We start from the raw sequence: 12101 nt of genomic DNA, 5'->3' as shown, positions 1-12101 counted from the left end.
TTTACATCACTATGTGACTGCAATGACTCTAACACTCATACAGTTCTGAGGTTCGATCATGTCTTGCTTGTGAGAGAGGTTTATAGTCAACGGGTCTGAACCTTTCAGATCCGTGTGTGCTTTACAAATCACTACATCATCCAATAGATGCTTCTAGTACGAACCATTTGGAACCATTCCAAATGACTGCTCCACTATATGAATCTCGTTTACTACTTAGAGTCATTCGGATTAGTGACAAAGCTTGCATCGTCGTAATCCTTTACGACGAACTCCTTTTACCATCTCCATAATCGAAAAAAATTCCTTAGTCCACTAGTTACTAAGAATAACTTTGACCGTTGTCCAGTGATCCATTCCTGGATCACTCTTGTACCCCTTGACTGACTCATGGCAAGGCAAGCTTCGGGTGCGGTACACAACATAGCATACTATAGAGCCTATGGCTAAAGCATAGGGGATGACCTTCGTCCTTTATCTTTCTTCTGCCGTGGTCGGGTATTGAGTCCTACTCAATATTCACACCTTACAACATAGCCAAGAACCCATTCTTTTCCAATCTTATTTTGAACTCCTTCAAAAACTTGTTAAGGCATGCATTTCGTTGAAAGTTCTATTAAGTACTTTGATCTATCTCCATAGATCTTGATGCTCAATGTTCAAGTAGCTTAATCCAGGTTTTCCTTTGAAAATCACTTTTCAAACAACCCTATATGCTTTCCAGAAATTCTACATCATTTTCGATCAACAATATGTCAACCACATATACTTATCAGAAATTCTATAGTGCTCCCATTCACTTATTTGGAAATACAAGTTTCTCATAAACTTTGTATAATACCAAAATCTTTGATCACCTCATCAAAGCGTATATTCCAACTCCGAGATACTTGCTCTAGTCCATAGAAGGATCATGGAGCTTTACATACTTGTTAGCATCCTTTAGGGTCGTCAAAACCTTCTGGTTGTATCAGATACAACCTTTCCTCATGGAAACCGTTGAGGAAACAATATTTCACATCCTATCTGCAAGATTTCATAAATGATGCAGCAACTGCTAACATAATTCCAACAGACTTTCAACATCGCTACGAGCTAGAAAATCTCATCGTAGTCAACTCTTTAATTTGTCGGAAACATCTTTGTCACAAGTCGAGCTTTCTTAATGGTGACTTTTCACCATCATCGTCTGTCTTCCTTTTAAAGATCCATCTGTAGTCAATAGTCTTATGACCACCAGGTAGCTCTTCCAAAGTCTATACTTTGTTTTCATACATGGATCCTCCCTCGGATTTCACGACCTTCAGCCATTTGTCAAAATCCGGGCCCACCATCGCTTCTCCATAGCTTGTAGGTTCATTTTTGTCCAACAACATGACCTTCAAGACAGTATTATCGTACCACTCTGGAGTAGTACGCGTCCTTGTCAATCTATGAGTTTTGGTAGTGACTTGATCCGAAGCTTCATGATCACTATCATCCGCTTCCACTTCAATTGGTGTAGGCACCATAGGAACAACTTCTTGCACCCTGCTACACACACTGTTTGAAGTGATGGTTCAACAACCTCATCAAGTTTCCACCATCCTCCCACTCAATTCTTTCGAGCGAAACTTTTTCTCAAGAAAGGACCCGTTTCTAGAAACAGACACTTTGCTTCCGGATCTAAGATAGGAGGTATACCCAACTATTTTGAGTGTTCTATGAAGATGCATTTATCCGCTTTGGGTTCGAGCTTATCCGACTGAAACTCTTTCACATAAGCATCGCAGCCCCAAACTTTTAAGAAACGACAGCTTAGGTTTCTCTAAACCATAATTCATACGGTGTCATCTCAAAGGAATTACGTGGTGCCCTATTTAAAGTGAATGTGGTTGTCTCTAATGCCTAACCCATAAACGAAAGTGGTAATTTGATAAGAGATATCATAGTATGCACCATATCTAATAGGGCATGACTATGACATACGAACACACCATTAGACTATGGTGTTCCAGGTGGCATGAGTTGTGAAACAATTTTCACGTGAAACAATTTTCACCTTGTCTTAAATGTTTACAAAACTCACAACTCGGATATATATTTTTACCTCCACAATCACATCGTAGACATATTATCCTCTTGTCACGATGATCTTCAACTTCACTCTAAAATTACTTGAACCTTTCAATAATTCAGACTTGTGTTTCATCAAGTAAATATACTAGTATCTACTCAAATCATTTGTGAAGTAAGAACATAATGGTATCCACTGCGTGCCTGAGTACTCATTGGACTGTACACATCAAAATGTATTACTTCCAACAAGTCACTTTCTTGTTCCATCTCACTGGAAAAAACGAGGTCTTCAGTCATCTTCTCCATGTGGTATGATTTGCATGTCTCAAGCGATTCAAAATCAAGTGAGTCCAAAACGATCCATCTGTATGGGGTTTCTTCATGCATTTATACCAATAAACATGGTTCGCATGCCTCAAATGTTTCCAAAAGGAGTGAGTCCAAAGATCCATGAGTATGGAGCTTCTTCATGCATTTTACACCAATATGACTCAAGCGGCAGTGCCACAGGTAAGTGGTACTATCATTACTACTTTATATCTTTCTCGCATCAATATTATGAACATGTGTATCACTACGATCGAGATTCATTAAACCATTCATTTTAGGTGCAGGACCATTGAAGGTATTATTCAAGTCACCAGACTAACCATTATTCTCCTTAAATGAATAATTGTATTGCAATAAACATAAGCCAGTTACGTTCATGCTCAACGCAAACACCAAATAACAATTATTTAGGTTTAACACTAATCTCGATGGTAGAAGGAGCGTGCGATGTTTGATCATATCAATCTTGGAAACACTTCCAACACACATTGTCACCTTGCCTTTAGCTAGTCTCCGTTTATTCCGTAGGTTTTATTTTGAGTTACTAACACTTAGCAACTGAACTGGTATCTAATATCCTGGTGCTACTAGGAGTACTAGTAAAGTACATATCAATATCATGTATATCCAATATACTTTTGTCGGCGTTGCCAACCTTCTCATCTACCAAGTATCTAGGGTAGTTCCTCTTCAGTGACTGTTCCCCTCATTACAGAAACACTTAGTTTCGGGTTTGGGTTCAACCTTGGGTCTCTTCACTAGAGCAGCAACTGTTTTGCCGTTGCTTGAAGTATCCCTTCTTGCGCTTGCCCTTCTTGAAACTACTGGTTTTACTAACCATCAACAATTGGTCCTCCTTTTTGATTTCTACTTTCGCGGTGTCAAACATCGCGAATTGCTCAAGGATCATCATATCTATCCTCGATATGTTATAGTTCATCACGAAGCTCTAGTAGCTTGGTGGCAGTGACTCTGGAGAATTAATACTATCTCATCTAGAAGATTAACTCCCACTCGATTCAAGCGATTGTAGCACTTAGACAATCTGAGTGCATGCTCAAGATTGAGATTTACTTTTGTAGACAAAGAATCTTGTCGGAGGTCTCATACCTCTCAACAAGGGTACGAGCATGAAATCCCAATTTCATCTCTTGGAACATCTTGTATGTCCCGCGACGTTCGAAACGTCTTTAACGCCTCAATTCTAAGTCGTTTAAGCATTATTCACTGAACTATCATGTAGTTATCAAAATCGTGTATGTCAGATGTTCGCAACATCTACAGAGATGTTCGGGGTTTAGCACACCGAGTGATGCATTAAAGACATAAGCCTTATGTGCAGCAATGAGGACAATCCTCAGTTAACGGACCCAGTCCGCATAATTGCTACTATCACCTTTCAACTAAGTTTTCTCTAGGAACATATCAAAAACCGTAGAGCTATAGCGCAAGTTACAACATGATTTGCAAAGACCTATTCGACTACGTTCATGATAATTAAGTTCATCCAATGAACTCCCACTTAGATAGAAATCCCTCTCGTCATCCAAGTGATACATGATCCACGTCGACTAGCCCGTGCCCGATCATCACGTGAGACGAACTAGTCATCAATGGTGAACATCTCCATGTTGATCGTATCCACCATACGACTCATGTTCGACCATTCGGTCTCCCGTGTTCTGAGGCCATGTCTGTACATGTTGGGCTCGTCAAGTCAACCTAAGTGTTTCACGTGTGTAAATCTGGCTTACACCCGTTATATGCGAACGTTAGAATCTATGACACCTGATCATCACGTGGTGCTTCAAAACAACGATCCTTCGCAACGGTGCACACTTAGGGGGAACACCTTTTCTTGAATTTTTTGTGAGGGATCATCTTATTTACTACCGTCGTTCTAATAAAATAAGATATAGAAACATGATAAACATCACATGCAATCATATAGTGGCATGATATGGCCAATATCATCTTGCTCATTTGATCTCCATCTACGGGACACCATGATCATCATTGTCACCGGCATGACACCATGATCTCCATCATCATGATCTCCATCATTGTGTCTTTGCGAAGTCGTCTCGCCAACTATTACTTCTACTACTATGGCTAACGGTTAGCAATAAAGTAAAGTAATCACATGGCATTGCATCTCTGAAAGGATCGATACGGTTGACTAGAGGGGGGGTGAATAGACAACGACCACTTTTTAATTAATCTTAGCAAGTTAAGGTAAACACCATATAGGTTCACAAATATTACGACAATGAGGCGAACCCTAATGGAGCTAACAACGAGAGCTATTAAGACAAGTAAGATATAGTCAACAATATAAGCATACACAAAGTAAAGGTTAGAGATAACCACAAGTGGAACCGATGGAGACGAGGATGTGTTACCGAAGTTCCTTCCCTTTGACAGGAAGTACGTCTCCGTTGGAGCGGTGTGGAGGCACAATGCTCCCCAATAAGCCACTAAGGCCATCGTATTCTCCTCACGCCCTTCCACGATGCAAGGTACCGTGATTCCACTATAGGTGCCCTTGACGGCGGCGACCGAACCTTTACAAACAAGGTTGGGGCAAACTCCACACAAAGCTTGGAGGCTCCCAACTAGACCACGAAGCTTCACCACAATGGAATATGGCTTCTAGGTGACCTCAACCGTCTAGGATGCTCAAACACCCAAGAGTAACAAGATCTGCAAGGGATTGGTGGGGGAATCAACTTTTCTCTTGGTGGAAGTGTGAATCTAGGGAGAGAGATCGGGCATTTTTGAGCTTAGGGAGCAACAATGGAGCTTGGGGAGGTGAGAGATGAGGTTCCACAGCTAGAAGAACCCTCTATATAGTGGGGGGGAAAATCCAACCGTTTTCCCACTCTCTGCCCGAGCTCCAGCGGTACTACCGCTGCCTGCAGCGGTACTACCGCTGGCACTCCAGCGGTACTACCGCTGACCAGGGGCGGTACTACCGCTGACTACTACCGCTGGTTGCAGTGGTACTACCGCTGGCATTCCAGCGGTACTACCGCTGGCCCCAGCGGTACTACCGCTGGGCCCCGGGTAGTGCAAAAGCATTACCACCGCCAAGAAAGTCTTCGCAAAAAGGTCCGTCCACCAACAACCGCTAGGCAGGCGGTACTAAGCTCCTGGAGCGGTACTACCGCTGACCAGGGGCAGTACTACCGCCAGCCAGCGGTACTACCGCCAGCATTCCAGCGGTACTACCGCTGGGGCCAGCGGTACTACCGCTGGGGACCATTTTGCAAGGAGGAAAGGAACACAGTGGCGGGGGCCGCTCCAAAGATGAAGGTATGGGAAAATATGTGAAGTGTGCGCGTGCAAAGATAGATTCCACCCAAACCTTTCCAGTACGGTTCCCCTCTTAATAGTACGGCTTTCCTATGACTCAAATAAAGAGAATCGTAGAGAGCGTCGTGCTTCCGTTCCATGAATGAGGAGGCGAGTCGTCTTGTGCCGTTGACGTGTGTTATGTGAAACCTTAACATACACGGTTAGTCCTTTACGGTACTGTCATCAATCACCAAAATTACTTAGGCATAAACTATGCCCCAACAATCTCCCCCTTTTTGGTGGATTGATGACAATACCGGATTTGCACAGAGAATAATATGAGAACAAAAAGATAGAGATATATGACAATACGGGGCATATGACTCACAGCATATGATGGAAATAAATCTCACATAAGTTCATGTCTCACCAACGACAGCAAACTAGAAGCAAACCACGAAAGAAAGCAAAGCAAAGCAAAGTTCAACTCTAAAAACAAGTAAATCCAGCTCCTAGACTCTCTCCCCCTTTGGCACAAGACACCAAAAAGGGGCACACCTAACGCCACAGGTAGTTACTCCTCATCCTCAGCATCGCCAGACTCGTCGGTACCCTCCTGATCGTCCTACTCCTCCTCTTCCTCCTCAGCGCCAAACCACTGGTAACCTTGAGCCTGCATCCAAGTAGCCTCTGGAGTGATATCGTCCTCTGATCCGCTGGAGATGTCAACATCAAGATTCCTTAGGACACGCTTGTGCCTCTGGCAGTTCTCCTTCTGAGCCACGTGCGCCTGGTACTGGCCCTTGGCCTGCATACAGAATAGGGTCTTCATCTTATCTTGCAGTTTGATGGCCCAAGATGGCATGGCAGAAGAGCGGGACTGAGAGGCGGTTCCTCTGTCAGCAGCATTCTCTGTGTCAGTATCCATGTGCTAAGAGGAAGTTGATGGGTTGGCCCATTTATCCTTGACGCGAAGCTTGACAGGGTCGTGCACAATGTAGTCAGACTGAATGTAGAGCTCCTCCTGCGGATAAGTATCTTGCCACTTCTGACGAATATAAGCGAACAGATAGGGCCCATAGATGGGAACCTTACGCATTATGATGCAGTTCCAAAGCTCCGTGAACATCACATCAGAAATATCAAGAGGGGCAGACTCCTTAGTCATAGCCTCCTCACAGAGTAGCAGCATCTCAGCCAAAGAGCCATGAACCTCGTCGAAGTTACCAATGCAAGGGAAGAGGGTGTTGCGGAAGATCCGATGCATGATGTCCAAATGCTTGGGAAGCACACCCTTCCTCACATAGAGTTGATGCAGTCTGTCCTTGGTTGGGGGCCTATCAGTGGGGGCTGCAGCATGAGGACGCGACCCAAGTGGAGTGTCAGCTCCCTGACACTCAACCTTGAGGAATGCCATGAATTCACGCCAGGTACCTGTCATCTTCTGAGTCCCAGTCATCCATACCATAGAGCGCTCTTCATCAGGAGAGAAGTGGACCGTGACATAGAAGTGGGCAACAACAGTGGGGTCAAAATCTATTTTGAAAGTGATGATGTCCTTGATGCCCAGTTTGTCAATCAAAGAGAGGTCATCACCAAAATAGTCCAGGTTCCGCTGAAGATGAGCAAGGTCAATCCACTGAATGGGGACATAGTTCTTCTTGAAATGCATGACAATATCACGGTAGATCCTGTAGTGATCCTTTGCCCAAACATGGTCAACATTCTTGATCACATCCCTCTCGTTGAGATAATGGTTCTGAGTGCGGAACCGCAGAAAGTCCTTGGGGGGCATTGTGCGTACATTGATCCCCTTGTCCTTGGTCGCGGTCTTCTTGAAGGACTGCTTTTTGGGTTGTAGACCTGAAGTGGCAGAACCCTCTGGAGCCTCTGGGTTGCGATATTGTTTTGACTGCGTGTCCCGTGGGGGGTTCGAACGGCGAGAACTACCTGTGACACAACACACAGCAAAAAGAAGCGACAAAAAGAGTCAAGGCAATGAACTAGAAAAGGCAAAAAAACACTCATTGCCAAGCAGGTGAAAAGAATGCACAGTGAATCCTCCTGGCGGTAGTACCGCTACCCCTGGCGGTAGTACCGCCGAGGTCCTAGCGGTAGTACCGCTACCCCTGGCGGTAGTACCACTGGGGTTTGACTTTCAGATCTGACAGATAAAATAGACATCATAGATAGGGCTACACGATTTTGACGAGGGGCATGGGCTGTATATGAACACTAAGAATTCCACCACAACCCTACACACATGAGACTCACAAGTACCACCGAAATAAGTGCATTCCTAGGCAAGTGAGAGCAAGTTTTAGATCTAATCCAAATAGTTCAAGTACTTGATCTAAAACATGTAAATCCTAGGGCATGGCAAAAATAAACCGCAAAGATTCATAGGACCTATACTCCCCTCAAATATCTCCTTCATGCCATCCAAGAACAGGACACAAGATCAAAGACATGAATCCAAACCACCAATGCTCCTAACCCTAGAACAAGAACATCAACCAATAGAAGAAGGGGAGGAGCGTTACCGGGATTCATGGCCCTTGGAGGAGGAAGGAGACGTGGAGCAACTCTTCCAATCCAATGGAGAGAAGGAGCTCCACGAATAGAGATCAAAACAGGGGGATTTCGGGCTAGGGGAGGGAGGAGCCGCGAGGAAGAAGAAAGAGCCTGAGAAAAACGGGCTCCCCCTCCTTTATATAGCCCAAGGGGTACGGGCCAGCGGTAGTACCGCTGTGGACCTGGCGGTAGTACCGCTACCTAGCGGTAGTACCACTGGGGTCCTGGCGGTAGTACCGCTACCCCTTGAGACATCCCTAAAAATTTCCTAGCAGGTCGTGTTAGATGGGAGTCCTGGCGGTAGTACCGCTACCCCTGGCGGTAGTACCGCTGGGGTCCTGGCGGTAGTACCGCTACCCCTGGCGGTAGTACCGCTGCAAATGACACAACGCGGCTTAGGATAAGAGAAGAACTTGGACAAATGACAAGTAAGTAAAAGAAATAGCACCAAAAAATATGTACTGACTTGTCATTGTATATCCTTTTCTTCTATACGAAGGAAAGGTGGGGAGGGGCGGTGGCCGAGGCCACCTATGTTTGAGACAATGGTATGACACCGCGAAGAATTATCCTTGGGTTCATGACCAATGCTCGTCTTTGAAGCACAAGTGTCATTTGACAATGGCTAAAGTGAAAGACTAGATTGATTTATGCATAATGGGGGGAGGGAGAGTTCATTGAGAGAACAACACTCCCCCTATGTCCATGCCTACATCTAGACCAAGATGGAATGCAGAGTGAGGTGCAACATGCCTAGTTTCAATCCACATTACTTGAATCAATGATATTTAGCTCATGCCTTAACTCCCGGAACCTTGCTTCATCTAGAGGCTTAGTAAAAATATCTGCAAGTTGCTCTTCAGTGTGGATGAAGTGAACCTCAATATCACCTAGCTTGATATGTTCACGAATGAAATGATGGCGAATATCAATATGTTTGGTTTTGCTATGTTGCACTGGGTTGAGGGAAATCTTGATAGCACTTTGATTGTCACATAGAAGAGGCACTTTGTCACAAGTGACACCATAATCCTTTAAAGTTTGCCTCATCCATAGCAATTGTGCACAACAACTTGCAGCTGCCACATACTCAGCTTCGGTGGATGATAAGGAGACGCAATTCTGCTTCTTTGACGACCAACTTACCAATGAGCGACCAAGGAATTGGCATCCTCCAGACGTTGACTTCCTCTCCACACAATCTCCTGCCCAATCTGAGTCAGAATAGCCAACTAGATTGAAGTTTGCTCCTTTGGGATACCAAAGGCCAAAGTTTGGGGTATGAGCCAAATATCGAAAGATTCGCTTAACAGCCATGTAATGACTTTCTTTTGGTGCGGATTGAAACCGTGCACATATCCCTACACTCAACATAATATCCGGTTTGGATGCACAAAGGTAAAGGAGGGATCCAATCATGGAGCGATATACCTTTTGATCCACTGCTTACCATTGGGATCACTGTCAAGCTTGCATCTTGTTGGCATGGGGAACTTGACCGGTTTGACATCTTCGAGCTCGAACCATTTGACCATGTCTTGAGTGTACTTGGCTTGTTTGATGAATGTCCCTTCTAGACCTTGTTTAATCTCGAACCCGAGGAAGAACTTCAACTCTCCCATCATGGACATCTCAAACTTCTCAGTCATTAGTGCAGCAAATTCTTCATTGAAGGAAATGTTAGGAGAGCCAAAGATAATATCATCAACATATAGTTGGCATATGAACAAATCCCCTTTAACCCTCTTAGTAAAAAGAGTGGGATCTATCTTCCCAATTTCAAACCCACGATCTTGTAACAACTCAGTAAGATACTCATACCACGTGCGTGGGAATTGTTTATGGCCATAGAGTGCCTTATTAAGTTTGTACACATGATTGGGGAGCTTGGGATGTTCGAATCCCGAGGGTTGTTTGACATAGACCAACTCATTTAAAGGACCATTAAGAAAGGCACTTTTCACATCCATTTGTTGTAATTTGAAGTTATGATGAGAAGCAAATGCAAGCATCATGCGAATAGATTCTAGACGAGCAACAGGGGCAAAGGTTTCACCGTAGTCGATACCCTCGACTTGGGAGTAGCCTTGAGCTACCAATCTTGCCTTGTTTCGAATCACAATCCCATTGGCATCTTGCTTGTTCTTGAATATCCATTTGGTCCCGATGACATTATGTTCCTCCGTTGGCCTAGGCACTAAATCCCAGACTTGGTTGCGCTCAAAGTTGTTAAGTTCTTCGTGCATGGCCATAAGCCAATCCTCATCATCGAGCGCTTCCTGTACCTGTTGAGGTTCACAATACGAAACAAACACGTGATGCTCACAATAATTCCAAATCTGTTGACGGGTGGATACTACCCTTTTTAAACTGCCAAGTACATTCTTCATAAGATGTGACTTGACTCTCATCTTGTTTGCAATCTTGGCTGCTCGACGCTCCAAGAGTTCTTCATTAGATAACGGGGGAGCATCGACTTGTTTCCTTTGCTTGCCCTTGCGTCTTGAGCCGGCTGTTGGTGCTCCAGAAGGGAATTGTGAGACAGTCTCCTGATCATCTCGTCCTTCGACTTGAGCAGGTTCACTAGTTTGTTCTTGTATTTGTGGTTGCTCTTGATCTTGATCTTGTGCTTCTACTTGGTCTGGATCTCGGGGTTGCACTTGATCTTGATCATGAGCCGGTTCGGAGTCTTGGGGTAGTGCTTGAATATCCTGAGACACATCATCATTGTTGGTCAATTTATCTTGACCTTGAGCTTGTTTATTTTGTTGAGAGTCTTCTCTTTGTTCATCGAAAGCGTGTGGGGCTTGTGGAGGTGATGGCTCCACTTGAGTAGAGCATTGTCCTTCTCCTTCGGCCACAAGGGGTTCCTCAATGGGGAGTATTTGACCAATCCCCATTCTTCTTATGGCTTGGGGAGGAATTTCATCACCTACATCACAAAGACCAATTTGCTCCACTTGGGAGCCATTATTTTCATCAAACTCTACGTTACACGTCTCCTCAATTAGTCCGGTGGACTTGTTGAGGACACGGTAAGCATGAGAGTTTGTAGCATAACCAACAAAGATACCCTCATGTGCTCTAGAATCAAATTTAGCTAACTGTGCACCTTTCTTGAGAATGAAACACTTACAACCGAATACCCGGAAGTACTTGAGATTGGGTTTGTTTCCAGTTAGAATCTCATACGGAGTCTTGTTCAAGCCTTTGCGGATGTAGAGCCGATTGGATGCATGACATGCTGTGTTGATGGCCTCTGCCCAGAAGTTATATGGAGATTTGAATTCTGTCATCATTGTCCTTGCAGCGTCTATCAAGGTCCGGTTCTTCCTTTCTGCCATGCCGTTTTGTTGAGGGGTATATGGTGCAGAATATTGGTGTTTTATTCCCTCATCACCTAGAAACTCATCTAAGGTGTAGTTCTTGAACTCGGTGCCGTTGTCACTTCTAATCATCAAGATCTTTGCTTCATGTTGACGTTGCACTTCATTAGCAAAGTTGATGACCGTTTGTTGAGTTTCACTCTTCTTTTTGAAGAAATATACCCAGGTATATCTTGAGTAGTCGTCAACAATCACTAAGCAATACTTTCTGCCTCCAAGACTATCAAATGATGGAGGACCAAACAGATCCATATGGAGAAGTTCCAATGGCCTCTTAGTGTAGATAAGAGTCGTTGGACGATGAGCAGTTTCATGAATCTTTCCTTCAATGCAGGCACTGCAAACACGATCTTTAGCAAAACTCACATTTGTTAGTCCACGAATATGGTCCCCTGTCAGAAGACTTTGCAAAGATCTCATATTGACATGAGCTAAACGGCGATGCCAAAGCCAGCC

Source organism: Hordeum vulgare, chromosome 6H (assembly GCF_904849725.1).
Source record: "Hordeum vulgare subsp. vulgare chromosome 6H, MorexV3_pseudomolecules_assembly, whole genome shotgun sequence".
Lineage (NCBI taxonomy): Eukaryota > Viridiplantae > Streptophyta > Magnoliopsida > Poales > Poaceae > Hordeum > Hordeum vulgare.
Note: the sequence above shows the minus strand (reverse complement) of the source record.